Here is a 19,829-nt window from a genome sequence, read left to right on the forward strand (position 1 = left end):
GTACTTAAGGATATTCTTGATAGCTATCTAGTGTTCCAAACCTGGATTGGATTGATACCTGCTAGTCAAACTAACAACATATGCGATATCCGGCCTAGTACACAATATTGCATCATTAAACTTCTAATAGCCGAAGCATATGGAATCCTGGCCATTTTATCTCTTTCTTCAGGTGTCTTTGGAGACATCTCTTTAGAAAGATGGATACCATGTCTCACTGGTAACAATCCTCTCTTGGAATCAAGCATGTTAAACCTCTTTAACACCTTTTCCAAGTATAGACTTTGGGATAAACTAATTATTCTTTTCTCTTTATCTCTATAGATGCGAATCCCAAGAATATAGGTTGCCTCCCCTAAGTCTTTCATGGAGAATGTATTTGACAACCATACCTTTACAATTGTCAACCTACCTGTGTCATTACCCATCAACAGTATGTCATCCACATATAAGACAAGGAAAGTGATAGCATTGTCACTAACCTTCTTATATAGACATGGCTCATCCTCATTTTTTATAAAACCAAATGATTTAATGGCTTCATCAAAATGGATGTTCCAACTCCTCGAAGCTTGCTTCAACCCATAAATGGATCGCTTTAGCTTGCATAACTTAGAACCATCTTGGGATTCAAAACCCCTAGGTTGTTCCATGAAAATGTTTTCTTCAATGTATCAATTGAGAAAAGCTATTTTGACATCCATCTGCCAAATCTCATAATCATAGTATGCAACTATTGCTAATAGAATCCTAATTGATTTAAGCATGGCAACAGGCGAGAAAGTCTCCTCATAGTCAATTCCTTGCCTTTGGTGAAACCCTTTCGCTACTAGCCTTGCCTTATAGGTCTCTACCTTTCCATTTGAACCAATTTTCTTCTTGAAAACCCATTTGTTCCCTATAGGTACAATACCTTCAGGTGGGTCAACAAGATCCCAAACTTGATTCTTATACATGGAATCAATATCGGACTTCATAGCATCAATCCATTTTGAAGAGTCTATATCTGATATAGCTTCTTCATAGGTAAGTGGATCATCTTCATGATCTACTTCTTCATGAGTAGACAACTCTTGTTCTTCTTCATGAAGGAAACCATATCTCACTGGTGGGTGAGATACGCCGGTTGTTCTACGAGGAACAGCTGTAGATGTTTCATCAATAGGTGTAGGTTGACTAGATGGATCTATATCCATCTGATCTGTTGGCTGGTCAGAATTCTCCAATTCTAACTCTATTTGCCTTCCTTTGCCTCCTTCTTGAACGAACTGTTGTTCAAGAAATGTGGCATCTCTACTTATCACAACCTTTCGTGAAGTAGGCAAATAAAAATAATATCCAAAACTATCTTTTGGATATCCAACAAATGGACCCTTTTCTGATCTGATTCCAATTTATCAGTGTTCAGCTTTTTGATATAAGCTGGACAACCCCAAATCTTAACATGCTTAAGACTTGGTTTTCTTCCATGCCATATCTCATAAGGTGTGGAAGAAACTGATTTTGATGGAACCCTATTCAGAATATACAAAGCTGATTCTAATGCAAATCCCTAAAAGGAGATTGGCATATCAGTATAGCTCACCATACTACGTACCATATCCAATAGGGTATGATTTCTCCTTTCAGATATACCATTCAACTGTGGCATTCCTAGAGGAGTCAGCTGGGAAACAATGCCGTGCTTTCTCAAGTATTCATCAAATTCAGTACTCAAATATTCACCTCCACGATCTGATTGAAGAGATTTAATACTCTTTCCTGTTTGATTTTCTACTTTAGATTTAAATTCTTTGAACTTTTCAAAGGATTCATGTTTGTATTTCATCAAATACAAATACCCAAACCTTGATTTATCATCAGTAAAGGTAATAAAATAATGAAAATCACCTCTGGCCAATTCATTAAATAGACCACATACATCACTATGTATTAGCTTCAAAATATTTTCTGCTCTTAGCCCTTGTCCAACAAAGGGTGATCTAGTCATTTTGCCCTGAAGGCAAGATTCACAAGTTGGAGTAGGCTCAGAGCCCAATGAGGATAGAATCCCCATTTTCTCTAATTTTGCAATCCTATCTTCTGCAACATGACATAACCTTAAGTGCCAAATATATTTTGAACTTGAGTTGGTTTTTACCATGGCATTGCATTCATTTAGATCACTTGCATGCATTTTGTGTTTGTCATTATTATCTAAATAATAAAGACCTTCATTCATATAACCCAAACCAACATATTTATTTCCAAAATAAATATTGCAAACATCATCTGTGAATTGAAATTCATGGCCATTTTTAGTCAAACTAGATATAGAAATAATGTTCTTAAAAGCATTAGGTACATATAAAATATTATCCAAACACAAAACATGTCCAAACATGTAAAAAGATTTAGATCATATGGCTAAAGCTTCAATAGTTGAGCCATTGCCAATCCGGAGTCTAACATCTTGAGAACGCAAGCTGCTACTATTTGCTAGTTCCTGCATATCATTAGAAATGTGAGAACTAGCACCAGTATCTAAAACCCAAGCTGTGGATGAACTATGAGTATCAACAGAATCTAAATAACAAGATATGGACATACCTTCTGAAGGTTTATCCTTCTTGTCCTTCAGAGAAGCAAGATACTCAGGGCAGTTCCTTTTCTAGTGCCCATCCTTCTGGCAGTGGAAACACTTTCCTTTTGCCTCCATCAGCTTTAGTCTTCCCTTTCTGTTTAGCTATTTTCTTGGAATGACCAGGAATCTGAGATTTCTTTTTCTTATTACCCTTCTTCTTATTGGACTTTCCAGTAGAAGAAGATGCAATCAAAGCTACCTCTTTTCCTTTATTGTCCGGCATATTCTTTTGGGCAATAACCAGTATGTTGAGTAAACCAGCTAAGGTACATTCCTGTTTAGTCATATGGAAATTTATCACAAAATTCCCAAAAGACTCAGGAAGGTACTGAAGGATCAAATCCATCTGCAGTTGGAAATCCATGTTAAAATCAAGATGTTCTAATTGCTCAATCAGCCGAATCATCTTATGGACATGATCCCCAACATTTTGTCCCTCAGACATCCTCATGCAGAATAGCTATCTAGATATCTCATAACTAGCATTCCTGCTGTGCTCACCATACAACTCTTGTAAGTGAAGGAGGATCTCACTCGCACTCTGCATGTTCTCATGCTGCTTCTGTAACTCATTACTCATGGAAGTAAGCATGTAACACTTAGCTCTCATATCATGCTCCTTCCACTTGTCCAAAGTTTCATGTTCCTCTGGAGTGGCCTCTGGAAGTAAGGGACCAGGAACATTTGAGTTTAGAACATATCCTATATGTTCAAGGTTCAGGACAAGTTTCAAATTTCTTAGCCAATCAGAGAGATTAAGTCCTGTCAACCTATTGCAATCAAGTATGCTTGCAAGGATATTGGATAGTAATGGTTGTTCTGTGCTTATTATTATCAGAAAATTAACTGCAGAAAATAATCAGATTAATTAGTAAATGTATCAAGTAATTAATCAAAATGATTATGGTCTTTTAATTAAATTGGTCCTCCCACTAACTTAGCAAATCCTACACTTCCAAAATAGAAAACGGAAATCCTAGTTGGATGGATTTCTAATGGGTGATTGAATTCTTATAATTCTATTGATCATCCTCAGGTACATCCATTATTGGAATTATAACAAACTATAAGTAAGCAACTCCTTGCCCATCACATCTCATGTGAGATTCAATCCTTTACCTAGCCCCTAATGCTCAAAATCTCAGGTACATCCATTATTGACTTATCTTGCATTAGTTAAGTTGATCCCATTGAGCCAGTAATTTATGCAAATAATTTTAATGTCCTCAGGTACATCCAATATTGGCCACCAAACCATTTACATATTTACAACATCTCATGCTTAACAATTATTCTTAAAAAAATCTCTTAAATTAATTGTATCTTATGCAAGTATTTAAAATTTCTTAAAATAATTACCTCAATGGAGGGCCCATGTTATAATTACTTTAATTATAGCATATCCAACTTAATCATTTGTTTGGAAGATTTTATGGTCATCCTAACTACTATTAAGGTCTCACTTTGCACATTATCCATTTAGCATGCATATATCATATACTGCATACATTCACATACATCTCATGCATTCATAGACAATAAATAAATATGGTATGATCATGGACTTTCTAATTGAATCAGGGCATTCCTAGGTGCATTTCATTCATTTATTTTACAAGAGTTGCTAAAGGAGTACATAATCAACACTTGATCTTGAATTCCTCCCACTGGTCCCACTAATGCTCTTGACCTCCTTGATCTTCTTGCAATCCAATTACATAGTAATCCTTGACATACCAAGGCGAATTTACAAGAATTTAAATAAATGAAATTACAACCCAAAATTATTACAACCTTAATAATACATGCCCAAAGTAAATTAAAATAAATTAATTAATTTACAATCCCAAAGAAACATAAAAGAGATAAATCCAATCGTATTGGTCTTTTATAATCCATGATCATCCATCATGCATATCACTATTTAACAATTAAATAAAACATACATACTTAAATTAAATTGAATATCTCATATTCAACTTAAAAATCCAGATTTGAATATGATTCAAATAAATTTAAAAATTCAGATTTGAATCTCATTCAAACAAATTTAAAAATTCAAATTTGAATCACATTCAAACAACCTTAAAAATTCATATTTGAATCACATTCAAACAATTTTTAAAAAATCATATTTGAATCACATTCAAACAATTTTTAAATATTCAAATTTGAATATTATTCAAACAACTTTAAAATTTCATATTTGAATCATATTCAAACAATTTTTAAAATTCAGATTTGAATCACATTCAAACAATTTTAAAATTCTGATTTGAATCAAAATTTAATTGTGTGATTAAAACTACTAATTAAACACTTTAATTAGTTATGGGATAGGCCTTAGATCATATAACAATTGCAGAATTTAAAACCAAACCTTGTGCCACCATTGAAGGAACACTGTTGCCGCCACCTATGGTGGCTTCACCATGTGTGCCGCCACATACCCTTTGCAACCAGCAATGGATGAATCATCTCATGATCAAATCATACAATTAAATCATATAATCAACAATCTAAATAGCAAATATAGAAGCTCTGATACCAATTGAAGGAGCGAAAGCATGAAAAACACAAGTTTATACCATTGAATTCAAAAATTTTTCACCTAGGGTCACATGCATCATGCAAGATTTATTTTTATTTATTTGATTTCAATGATAAACAACATATTAAAACTCTTTTAATATGTTTTTTGATCTGTATTTTCCATTTAAGATTTTAGAATTAATCAGATTAATTTTAGAACCCTAGATTAAATCAAGAACAAATAAACTAACATTTTGATGCACTGCAGCGTATTTGTGCCTTTGGGATGCGTCTTTAGGACACCAGATGTTATTCCTCTAGCTTATCCACACTAAGTTCACCTATGGCAGCCCTTGAACAGCTTCTAAAGCTTTTTTTTATGAATTAGAAAATCAAGTTTTGCCTTTTAAGAGATTAAAGATGTAAACAGGACACTAGAAACAATTTCTAGTATTTTTAATTCAAAAGATTGCTTGCTTATCTCTTGGAATAGATGAGAGATGAAGATGAAGAGAAGGGAGAGCTTCTTGGGTGGCGGCACAAAGGAGGCAGCAGCTGATTGTTCTTTTTTCTTTTCATAACAACACATATATAGCTAGGTCAACACATAAAACTCTTGCCACATGTCACCCTCTGATTGGTTCTAGGTTTAATTGACCCAATCACATTGTGCCAAGTGTCAAACCTATATTTAATCTTAATTTTAATCATCTTACATGATTAAAAGACATTTGGCAAACTTATGTGTAGTGCCATGTGTCACCATCTCATGGTGCCACATGTCACCCTGTGAAATGACCAAAATACCCCTGTGTCTTAATTTTGAGTTCTCAACCCAAAATAATTATTTCTCTTCTTTTAATCAATTTATATCAAATATAAATTAATTAATTAATCTCTATTAATTAATTTCTCATTAATTAAATTCATATTTAAACACTTTAAATATAAATTTAACTTATACTATACATCCAATAACCTAGATTTGGTTTCAAGTCATGCAAGGGACTTTGCAATCTAATTGCAAATCAAATCTATTTAATTAATCAATTAAACTCTTTAATTAATTAATTAAATCATATTTAATTAGGTAATTACTTGTGTATGTGTGTGACTTACTAGGCTCGTCACTAATTGGCAATGAGACATGATATCAACTCTTAATATCATCAAAACTCTTTCTTACCATAAATAATTTCTCTAAAACATTTTATGCACCTCATAGACTATGGTTAACACCTAGCATAGCATGCCATGGCCACCTAATTAGTAATAAGGTTTACCTTAAATGAATCTATAATCATATGTTACCATGCATTAGAATCTCTCTGTTACAAAATCTCAATTTAAGCTGGAGTCATGGTTTATGTCACACCCTACCCCTCTGTAAGGAATAGCATGATCTCATAGTATACCTAATGAATTACCAAACTTCGCCTACTGATAACCCATTAAATACACTACAAGGGATTTTAAACCTTTTCTTACTTCTTTTTACAGTGGTGAGCACTATTACAGGTGTTAAAAAGTTTCTTTTACTGAAGTGAAACAGCTAACACATTTGAAGAATTAATAATTTCTGTAAAAATTTTGGCAGAGTGCCATCTGTATTTTGAATAAAACAGTTCTTCAAAAACCTGTAAAAAGCACTTCAAATATATTTCTCAATCTCAAACTCCAACATCCAAATCAACACAATAAGTTTCTCAATATTTGTCTACTCAATCCACAATAATTTTCCAGTGTTTTCAAAAGCTGAGATAAAAGAAATATATCACAATATTTATAAACCAAAATAATTTACAAATTTAGTTTACAACTTTAATGCACAATTTTAATTTACAACTGCTCAAAACCAAGAACACTATATACATACAGTGAACATACATTACAATACAAAATGCAAAATTTGGTATACTCAATATACCCGATGAACTCTCAATATAGCATTAGCGCCTAACTTTCTTACATCGATTTGTCTAACTGCGACAGCAATGAAAAGCTATCGCTGAGTAAAATTTACTCAGTGGTGCACAATAACAATTTGAAATGCGATATATAAATCTTGTACTGACAATTCACGAATCAAATAATTCACAATTCCATTTCACAATTTACAAAGTTCATATAATACAAATTTGATCAAACAATTTAACTGAATAATACAGTTTTGCCAATTAATAATACCATTTGGTCAAATAACTGAATAATACAGTTTTGCCAATCAATAACACCATTTGGTCAAATAACTGAATAATACAGTTTTGCCAATCAATAACACATTTTGATCAAATAACTGAATAATACAGTTTTGCCAATCAATAACACAATTTAGGCCATGACACAATTTTTCCGCACATGCCGTGTTGTACACCACGACAAGACACACTCCCCCAATAATCAAAATCAATGAGGGAGGAAGCTAGCTAGATAATGAGTACTCATCCACACTCAACTCAGACTGGCAAGTCAAAGAGGGAGGAACATAATCACACTCACCCCAGACTGATAAGTCAAAGAGGGAAGAATATAATAACAGTGTCATGCAAAGTGTGAATCAAAACAATTCCAAATCACAATATTTCATACAATTCCCAAATCACATTTTATCTCAAAATTTTCATTTGCAAAGTAAGCAACACAATAATTTCCAAATAAGATTCTCAAAGCCAAAACAATCAAAAATTATTTATAACTCATTTCTCCAAATAAATTTTCTAGTAAAAGAAGTGAATATAAAAAGTATTGTGCACAGACACAATTTAAAACTATAATTTTCAAATAAATTTTTAAGTAGAAAATAAGAAATCAAAATTATTGTGCACAAACACAATTTAAAACAATAACATACAAGTAATCATAATTTATTTCAATTGAAAAATTCAAAAGAAATAACTATTGTGCACAAACCTCTGATATATGCCTCTTGGCCCTGACTCAGTGTTCCTTATGCTTCTCAATATCCTTTTCAACTGAAACACACAATTTAAAGTGTTTCAGTACTCAATGAATTTGTTTCTAACAATAAAATCCAATATTTAAATTTTCTTGGTAATATTCCCTTCAATTCATTTCATTAGTCAACCTATAATATCGACCCTTGATGCACTCTAAGTGAGTCAATTATAATGTTACCAATATGTCACATTTAATAGCCTTTTAGTGTTGGTACATGTTACCAAATTCATTTTCAAGTATATTGCATTTTATTGCAATTTGCCGGATTTCGGTATACTAATTTGACCTAGCCGGATGACCTAGTTCCCTCAGTTTTCGGGTTTTGGTCCAAACTACAAACTTGTAGGTCTATGTCTTATTGCACACGGGGCAAAATTTCAGGTCATTCTGAGTTGTGTAGACCAAGTTATGGTCAATTTACCAATGCTGGACAGAATGTACCAAAATGGTAACTTTAGGTCACTTTTGGTTCGGCCAGTTTTGGTACCCAAACTTGTGTAAGCTATTTGACTTGCCTATGATCATTTCTGGGTGTTGGTGTCTTCATAAGAGTTGTAGATATATGTCTCAACTATTCATGGTAAAAATTTCAGGTCAATTGAACCTCTTTTGAGTGAGTTATGGTCAAAATACTAACTACTGCCCAAATGGTCAATTTTCAGGCATTTAAAGCACTAATCAGGATTTGGTCATTTTTCAAGTCATCTTCTAGGTAGAATTTTGGTAAGCTTCCTTCATGAAAGTTGGCACATTTTGTGCCTAGTTTCACCTCCAATTGGTCTCATACCAATTGGAGCCATACACTTAAGGTTCTAAGCCAAAACATGCACTGCCCTATTGTACATTATTCACCCTTTACCAATTACACATCCTATGCTTACCAAGTCACTCTTTCATGTCAATTCTGGTTTGTACCATAACATTACCATATTTAGCAACTCATTTTTGGTCATTTTGGCAGCTTATAACCATTCTCAATATGCACACTATAACCCAGAATTTTTCAAGTTCAATTACAACAATTAAACACATGAATGCACCTCATTTACATGTCCAAATTCAAACCACTATACATATATCCAAATTCAACCAATTATTCATATACACATGCTGCCATCAATGACAACATAATTCAACAATATTTCATGAACTCAAACACTTCAATCTTCTTCATGAGGCTGCCACAAATTTACACATACCCATCAATTGCCATTTTCACTTTTTAAGTTTCCAAATCATACCTTACACATGGAATTCAAGTACAATACAATCAACCATTTAAATCATCATTCAAACCACTATTTACATGCAAGAATAAACTGTTCTTATTGAGGTTCCATGGCTGCCAAAATGGACATCTCCCTTAAAACATGAAACTTCAAAAATTCTTCCACAAATCAACTACCCATAACATCCATTCAAGGTTTAATGAAACAAGAATCAAAAATACATACTTATCACTTTTGAAATTCTTCAAAACCTCACCAAAACTTAAATTTCTTGCTGCCTATCTACTGCCCAAGTTGTGTAGAACAACTTTAGTGAAGAAATCAAGTGGAAAAGGGACTTACTTCATGCTTGCATGGAGGTTAGGAAGCTTTGGCCATGGTTGGCCATCCATGGAGGTTTTGAGAGTTTTTTTTCAATTCAGCAAGGTGAGTGAGGTTGAAGAAGATGAGTGATCGGCTGTCCACAATATGTTTAATGGTCCACTTTAGTGGAGTTAGTGGAGCACTAATAGGATTAAAAACATTTTTTTATGTTAAACTTCCATAATTTGCACATTTTCCTCCTATCTTTTGCTATTTAGATTTTGTACCACTATTTTAATTTTTCATGACATTTTTTAAGTGTAATATCATTTATTTTTAATGGAAACTCGGGGTGTCAAATGACCACAATGCCCCTGTTCGGGTTGCATTCCTGATTTTTTGGTAACACCGAGTTTTGTCGTTTTCTCGATTTCCCATTTTTCTTTATACTAATTAATTAATTTTTCTTTGATATTTCTAATGACATTTATACTTCAATAGATGTTCATTTAACTCTTAAAAATATTTTCCAGGGTTCCCTACGGTCCAGGGCTAGTTAACAGTCCACGCCGCAACTTCCCGGTGTGGTCACCCATCGCTATGGTTTTCGGCTCGTTTAACTTGGTTACATTTCATTGCTATTATTTTTCCTCTGTTTTTCTTGTATTTTCTTTTCTTGTATTTCATTATTTTATTTCTCCTCACTAACATTTAAATATAGTTCTAGGCATTCTAGTCATTTGATCGACATCGTCACTGTAATGAGAGAATGCACTACCGAACATAGGGGTGTTACAGTTTATGTCAAACCCCATTTGCTATGAATATTATGTTCTCTTTTAATTCCAGTTCTTCATTAAAAGATTTTCTCATCAGAAACTCTTTTCTGAATAAATCTATCTGTCCTGGCCAGGAACTTGAAACATCAAGAACAATTAAATAAACATAGGATTTTATCCCTATTTACTTAGAGGAACAGATTCCATCTTGATCAACACCTACCTCCATATATAACTAGTAGGAGCCAACACATGCCCATATACCCATACACAGTACAAGTATGAAAGCAGTATCAAACTCAAACCACCTATATACAAGATAACTGTGCTATCTCAGGTCTAAAGATTATATGCACTGATATGATTTATGACAATACATTGACAAGAGTAAACTCCATGTGCTTATCATAAGTGTCACTGGTTCGACCTACTTATCATGTATAAGTGCCTATCATGTTTGTCATATGGCATGAGACTCACCATTCCATCTTATTTATATCTCATATAAATAACTTGGGAACAAACATGAATACAATCTTTCTGGATAAGTTATGTCCTTATTATGAAGTATCCTCGATTGTGAACCTATTTATGATACTTTGTGCTAGAAATACTGTCACTCATATTCTTAACAGCTTAAGAATAGAATTTCTAACAAAATATCAATGGATCTTTTCTATTACATATAAATATATTATGTAAACGGAAAAGTGAAAATGTCTTTTATTAATAAAAGATGTACAAGATACATACTAAATGATATTCAGATTTGTTATTTGGTTTCACTTCAGTAAAAGAAACTTTTTATCACCTGTCAATAGTGCTCACCACTATAAAAAGAAGTAAGAAAATGTTTAAAATCCCTTGCAGTGTATTTAATGAGTTATCAGTAGATGAAGTTTGGCAATTCATTAGGTATACTACGGGATCATGTTATACCTTACAGAAGGGTAGGGTGTGACATGTTTTAGTGGTATCAAAGCTAGTTTTTAAATTATATTTTAACCTGTAATTTGAATATTCTTTCTTCATAGTACAACTGCTCAATATCATTGTTTGATACATACAGGACATTACATTATAAATATGCACTAACAGGAGGAAATCTCCTTGTGTTACTTGTTCAGGAGATATAATATCCTCAAATTGACTATGGAAGAAGGGGATCGTTCAGTCGATCAATCAATAGAGGCTGAGGTACAAGGGGAAGCCCCAGCCCTCCAAAATGTGAGTGGATCAGCCGCACCGGTTCCCTCAGTACCGCAGTTCCCTACTCAATTTGCTCAACAGATGGCTGCAATGTTCCAACAGATGGCTGGTAACATAGCCCCACTGCAAACACTAGTGGTACAACCACAGTCTTCAGCTAGGCAGTATGACAAGCTGATTAAATAGGGCTACTAAGTTCAAGGGGACAATAGATCCACTAGAGGCAGAACAATGGTTGGAGAGAATGGATTGGGTATTCAAGAAACTGCACTGCAGAAAAGAGCTGAGATTTCAGTATTCAGTGTCACTACTACAAAGGGATGCATATGACTGGTGGAAAACCATTCCCCATAGTTTGATGGAACCTCCAGTGCTAACCTGGGATGACTTTCTTCGGGAGTTCAGATAAAAATATGTCCCAAATTCCTATGTGGGCCAGAAGCTACAGGAGTTCTTAAGTCTGAAACAGGGAAGTAGATCAGTGGCAGAATATGAAAGGGAATTTCTCCGCCTAAGCCATTATGCTGGAAGTCTCATTTCTACCAGCAGGGAATGATGTAAGAGGTTTGAAACAGGCTTGAAGCCTAGTATCAGATTACAAGTGGTCAGATTCAAACATAATAACTTCTCTAAGCTTATTTCTCAAGCACTGAAATTAGAAAGAATTGAGTCAAAAGCGACCCCAGAGAAAAAGAAATCAAAGAAGACAGAAAAAGAGAAGGAGGGGAAGTCAGTAGATCAGAGTTCCAGTGGTCCTACTAGAAAGAGGAAGAACTTTAGAGGACACAACAGAGGTGGTAAAAAGTCTGGTAGGGGAAGATATTCGGGACAGAAACCTCCTCCATCTGGTCAGCAGAGTACCAAAAGTTCCTACCCTCCCCGCCAATGTGAAACTTATGGAAGAAATCATGGTGGGGTATGCTATAAGGCCACAGGAGCCTGTTATAACTGTGGAGGCACATGACACTTTGCCAAAGACTGCACCAGTGCCCGTAGAGTTAGGCCACCTCCTACTACTGCAGAAGGGTCAGTTCAGAATCCTGTTACCAGAGGTTCACAACCACCTAGCAGAGGTAGAGGCATGGGTAGAGGTAGTCCAGCAGGCAGCCAAGGCACAGTGAATCAATCAGAGCAAGGCAGTGCTCCAGTCAGAGTCTACGCAATGAGACAGAGAGAAGAGGCTGAGACATCTGATGTTGTGGCTGGTACCTTCTCAACTTTTAATCAAGATGTGTTTGTGTTATTTGATCCGGGTTCTACCCACTCCTATGTGAGTGCTAGCATCATTGATTGTATTGTTGTTCCATGTACAAAAATGAACTTTGAGGTACTAGTAACAAGTCCGCTAGGACAAGAGGTTAGGGTTAATAGAATGTATAGAGATTGTCCTTTGGTGATCCAAGGACATACTTTTCTGTCTGATCTCATTGAAATGCCCTTCAGAGATTATGATATCATCTTGGGCATGGATTGGTTAGCCAGGCATCACGCCATGATTGACTGTAGATTGAAGGCAGTCACTTTTGGTCTCTCTTAGTATAGTGATGTGGTAATACATAGGGAGAGGCAGCTATTGCCATCAAACATCATTTCGACTGCACTAGCTGGAAAAATAATTAGAAAGGGGTGTGAAGCATACTTGGCACATGTGGTAGACACCCAAGTGGGGAGTCCAGCATTGAGGGACATCCGTACAGTATATGACTTTCCAGATGTGTTTCCTGATGAATTGCCAGGATTACCTTATGAAAGAGAAGTGCAGTTTAAGATTAATGTTATGCCTGGTGTGGATCCAATCTCCATAACACCATACAGAATGGCACTAGCAGAGTTGAAGGAGTTGAAGGTACAGTTGCAAGAACTACTTGAAAAGGGCTTCATCCGCCCTAGTGTGTCACCTTGGGGAGTGCCAGTATTGTTTGTTAAGAAGAAAGATGGCACTCTCCGCTTATGTATTGACTACCGGCAGTTGAATAAGGTGACCATAAAGAGCGGATATCCATTACCTCACATTGATGATCTGTTTAATCAGTTGAAGGGTGCAGCTATGTTCTCCAAAATTGATTTACGATCTGGTTATTATCAGTTGAAAGTGCAAGAGCAGAGTATTCCAAAAACTGCTTTTAGAACTCGATATGGCCACTATGAGTTTCTAGTAATGCCATTCGAGTTAACTAATGCTCCAGCTGCTTTTATGGATCTGATGAACACTATCTTCAGACCATATCTTGACCAGTTTGTGGTGGTATTTATTGATGATATTTTGATATATTCGAGGAATGCGGAGGAGCATGATAGACATCTGTGGATTGTACTGTAGACTTTAAGGGAGAAACAGCTATACGCTAAATTATCGAAATGTGGATTTTGGCTGAAAGAAATCTCTTTCTTGGGACATGTTGTGTCAGCTGAAGGGATCAAGGTAGATTCCAGCAAGGTAGAAGCTATCCTTAATGGGAAGCCACCCAAGAATATCACAGAAATTCGCAATTTTTTAGGTTTAGCTGGATATAACCATCAACTTATGAAAGGGTTTTCTATGTTGGCTTCTCCACTGACCAAGCTGCTTCGGAAAGATGTAAAATTTCAATGGCCGAATAAATGCCAGCAAAGTTTTGATGAGTTGAAGAGGTGTTTGACTGAAGCTCCAGTCCTTACTTTACCTACACTAGGTAAAGAATACACAGTTTATAGTGATGCTTCTCACAATGGTTAGGGCTGTGTACTGATGCAAGATCGGAATGTCATTGCTTATGCATCATGCCAGCTGAAACCGCATGAGAGGAACTACTCAACACATGATTTGGAGCTTGCAGCTATTGTTTTTGCTCTAAAAATCTGGAGACACTACTTGTATGGGGAGAAATGCTACATTTACACAGATCATAAGAGCTTGAAGTATTTGGGCACCTAGAAGAGATTGAATTTGTGGCAGAGGAGATGGTTAGAACTTATTAAAGACTATGATTACTTAATAGACTATCAGCTAGGGAAAGCAAATGTGGTGGCTGATGCCTTAAGTCGCAAGACTATGGTAAGTCTCAGAGTTTCTCCTTTGTCCATGGTACATGAGTTGAAAGCACAGCATGCCAGTTTGGAGATTGATGATGAAGGACAGACAGTAGTTGCATGGCATGTACAGCCAGTGTTGATTGATCAGATCAAAATGGCTACTCAGAGTGATGAAAAATATCAGAAGCTACTAAAAGAAGTCCAGCAGGGCAGGAAACCTGAATTTTCTGTGAGAGATGATGGTTTACTTCTACATCAGGGCAGAATGTGTGTTCCTAATGATGTGGAATTGAGACGGATCATCATAAAGGAAGCACTTGAGTCTCCTTTTGCTATGCATCCTGGTGGAACTAAAATGTACAGAGGGCTAAAAGAGCATTACTGGTGGATGGGTATGAAGAGGGATGTAGCTGATTTTGTTTCCAAATGCCTAACTTGTCAGCAAGTGAAGGCAGAACATCAAATACCAGCAGGTTTGTTACATCCATTGCCAGTACCATAGTGGAAATGGGAACGGATAACTATGGATTTTGTGATGGGACTTCCGAGAACACAGAATAGTCATGATGTAATATGAGTTATAGTTGATAGACTGACCAAGTCTGCTCACTTTTTGCCAGTCCGAATGGACTATAGCCTGGAAAGATTGGCCAGATTATACATAAATGAGATTGTAAGGCTGCATGGAGTGCCAGTATCAATTGTATCAGATAGAGATCCTAGGTTCACTTCTAGATTCTGGGGTAGTCTTCAAAGAGCCCTAGGAACTAGATTGAACTTTAGCATGGCATTCCACCCATAGACAGATGGTCAGTCTGAGAGGGTAATTCAGATATTGGAGGATATACTACGGGCTTGTGTGATTGATTTTGAAGGTAGTTGGGATATACACTTGCCTTTGATTGAGTTTGCTTATAACAACAGCTACCAATCAAGCATTGGGATGCCTCTATATGAAGTTTTGTATGGCAGAAAGTGCAGAACTCCCTTATGTTAGGATGAAGTAGGTGAAAGAAAGATGATTGGGCCAGAAATTGTTCAGCAGACAAAGGAAAAGATCAGATTGGTCAGAGATCGACTCAAGGCTGCATCAGACCGTCAGAAGTCCTATATCGATCTGAAAAGAAAAGATATTGAATATACAGTGGGTGATAAGGTATTCCTTAAAGTTTCTCCTTGGAAGAGGATTATGAGATTTGGCAGAAAGGGGAAACTGAGTCCTCACTTTATTGGACCATATGAGGTTCTGGAAAGAGTGGGTCCTTTGGCATATCGGTTGGCATTACCTCCAGAGCTAGAAAGGATACACAGTGTCTTCCATGTGTCCATGTTAAGGAGGTACAGATCTAACCCATCTCATGTTCTATCAGTTAAAGAGATTGAGGTACATCCAGACCTCTCATATGAGGAAGAACCTATAGATTCTGGCATATGAGGTGAAACAGCTGAGGAATAAACAGATACCCTTAGTGAAAGTGCTGTGGAACCATCATACAGGCCAGGAAGCTACTTGGGAACGTGAAGAGGACATGAGGAGATAGCACCCACAGCTGTTCAGAGACTGATGTCAGGTAAAATTTCGAGACGAAATTTATTTTAAGAGGGAGAGAATTGTAACACCCCTATGTTTGGTAGTGTGTTCTACTGTTCCGATGACCAGTGTCTGTCCGGACAGATAGAATGCCTAGAACTACACTAAAATATTGGTGAGGAGATATCAAATAATGGAATACAATAGAGGGAAATACAAGAAAAACAAAGGAAAAATAATAGCAATGAAATGTAACCAAGTTAAACGAGCCGAAAACCGTAATGATGGGTGACCGCACCAGGAAGCTGCGGCGTGGACCGTTGACTAGCCCTGGACTGCGGGGAACCCTGGAAAATATTTTTAAGACTTAAATAAACATCTATTGAAATATAAATGGCATTAGAATTGTCAAAGAAAAATTAATTAATTTGTGCAAAGAAAAACAAGAAATCGAGAAACCGACAAAACTCGGTGTTACCAAAAAATTGAGAATACAACCCGAATAGGGGCATTGTGGTTATTTGAGACCTCGAGTTGCCTTTTGACCTAAATGTCCATTAAAAATAAATGATATTAAACCTTGAAAATATCATGAAAATTAAAATGGTGGTACATAAGTTAAATAGTAAAAGAAATGAGATAAAATTGCAAATTTAGGAACTTTGGAATGAATAACCATTATATTACATTAGTGCTCCACTAACATCAATTCATGGACACATATGTGAGCCGTTTGGGACAGATTTCATCCAATAACTCCATCTTCATATTCCATCTTTTCTTCAAGCCGAACCAAGCTTCCAAATTGCCATTCATGGCCGCCCACCTTTTAACCCTCCATGCACTCCTCATTTGGCCACCATTTCCTTAAAAGTTCTTCGTTAAAGTTGATGTATACACCTTGGGCAGCAGTTTGGGAGTAAGAAGGGAGAGATTTGAAGAGGTTTAACGAGCTCCACTTGAGGTACTTGTTCATTTCTTCATCCTTTCTCCATTAAAGCTTATGTGGGTGTTGTGGTGAATGGATTTATGGAAGAAAAGTTGAAGTTTTGATGAGTTAGGTTGAGCTCCATTTCGGCAGCCATGGAAGTTCAATATGTTGACTTGTTTTCTTCATGTATTGGATGATTTGGGATATTGATTTAAGTGTTTAAATGTATTGAAGTTGATTTCCAATTATAAAGTTTGAATGGTAAGCTTGAAAAGTGAAAATGAAAGTTTGATATGTATGTGTATTTTTTTGGCAGCCTCATGATGAAGATTGAAGTGTTTAAATTCATGAAAAGGTTGTTGAAATATGGTACTAGAAGTGGCAGCTTATGTGTATGATTGTGTAGAGAAGAAATTTGTAATTTAATGATGGAAGTTTTGTGTAATAATTAGGAGTGTTTATGTGTATATATTGTTGGGTTTGGACTTTGTGAATTATGGTTGCATTTGGTGTATTGTGAAATTGTTATATTCTGTCCAAGTTGACCTATAATGTAAAGAAATGAATAGTTATGGTTAGTGCCAAATGCAGAATGGTTTGGGGAAGTGAAGATGTAATTGGTAAATATGTGTTTGAATTGGTGTTTGAAAGGCATGTAGAGGGCAGTGTGCAAATGAGCCTATAACCCTAAGTGTGTGACCCCAATTGGTATGAGACCAATTGGAGGTGAAACTAGGCACAAAATGTGCCAACTTTCATGAACAAAGCCTACCTAAATTCTATCCAAAAAGTGATATGAGAATTGACCAAATCCGGATTAGTGACTTGAAAACCTGAAAATTGACCATTTGGACAGCAATTAGTGTTTTGGCCATAACTCACTCAAAACAGGTCCAAATGACCTGAAATGTTTACTATGGATAGATTAGACATAGAGCTACAACTCTTATGAAGATGCCAAAATGCATAAATGACCATAAGCAAGTCAAAATGGTTGCACAAGTTTGGGTATAAAAACTGTCAGAACCAGAAATGACCTAAGTTTGCCATTTTAGTGCAATCTGACCAGCAATAGTAAAATGACCATAACTTGGTCTAGTAAACTCCAAATGACCTAAAATTTGTGGCAAAAGTTCACTAAGACGTAGACCTACAAGTTTGTAAGTCGGACCAGAAACTGAAAACCGAGGAAACTAGGTCGTCCGGCTAGGTCAAAATAGCATATCGAAATCCAATAAATTGCAATAAAATGCAATACACTTGAAAATAAATTTGGTAACATGTATCAACACTAAAGGACTATAAAATGTGACATATTAGTAACATTAAAATTTATTCCCCTAGAGTGCATTAAAGGTCAACATTATAGATTGACTAAGGAAAGTAATAGTATTAAATAAATTAATTATTGAACCTTATTGTCAGAGACAGTTTAAATGAGTATTGAAACACTTTAAATTGTGTGTTTCAGTTAGCAAAGACTCAGGGAAGGGGAAGGAAACACTGAGTCAGGGCCAAGAGGTTACACTTCAGAGGTTTGTGCACAACAGTTATTTCTTTTGAATTTTCAATTAAAATAAATTATGACAATTTGTATGTTATTGTTTTAAATTGTGAAAAATTGTTTGAATGGAAATTTGATGGATACTTATTGCTTAAAAAAATATTGCAAATGGTTTGAAACCACAGCTATCATGTATATTGATTAAATTCCTCGCTAGCTTGTCTAGTGGGACGAATTGGCTTTGAAATCTCTCTCTGACTGAAGTGTTGATGTGTGTGTCAGTTGAGGACGAATAGGATGAGTACTCATATTATTGCTACCTAGCTATGTTATTCCTCATTAGCCATCGGCTTTTGATACGAATTGGACTTTGGAAACATGATTAAGCTGTGTGTGTGATTTATTGATATTTATTGTGACATTGTGAAATGGAGTTTATTCTTTATGACATTCACTGTCTTTTGAATTTAACTATGATTTTAAGTATCCACTGTTTATATGATTTATGGCTTATGGTTTTAAATTGTATTTTCTTAATGTTGTGCACCACTGAGACATTGGCTCAGCGATAGCTTTTTTATTACTGTCACAGGTAGACAGACAGACAGAGCAGCAGAGTAGGCTGCTTGTGCTACATTTTGAGATTTTGCTATGTATATTGAGTATACCTTATTTTATAGTTTTTGTTGTAATGTATGTGCTCTGTATGTATATATTGTACTTGGTTTTGAGCAGTTGTAAACTAAAATTGTAAATTATTTGGCCTGTAAAAACATTATGACATATATCTCTTATCTCAGCTTTTGGAAACACTGAAAAAATTATTGTTGAATTTAGTTGGCAAATGTTGAGAAATTTATTGTGTTGAACTATTATTGGAGTTTGGGATTGAAGAAATATATATTGGAAGTGCTTTTTACAGGTTTTTGAAGAACTATTTTATTCAAAATACAGATGGCACTCTGCTAAAATTTTTACAGAAATTATTGATATTCAGATTCGTTATTTGGTTTCACTTCAGTAAAAGAAACTTTTTAACACCTGTCAATAGTGCTCACCACTGTAAAAAGAAGTAAGAAAAGGTTTAAAATCCATTGTAGTGTATTTAATGGGTTATCAGTAGATGAAGTTTGGTAATTCATTAAGTATACTGCGGGATCATGTTATGCCTTACGGAGGGGTAGGGTGTGACATTTTAGTTGCTCCTCATAAATAGCC

The sequence above is a fragment of the Hevea brasiliensis genome, chromosome 13 (assembly GCF_030052815.1).
Source record: "Hevea brasiliensis isolate MT/VB/25A 57/8 chromosome 13, ASM3005281v1, whole genome shotgun sequence".
Taxonomy (NCBI): Eukaryota; Viridiplantae; Streptophyta; class Magnoliopsida; order Malpighiales; family Euphorbiaceae; genus Hevea; species Hevea brasiliensis.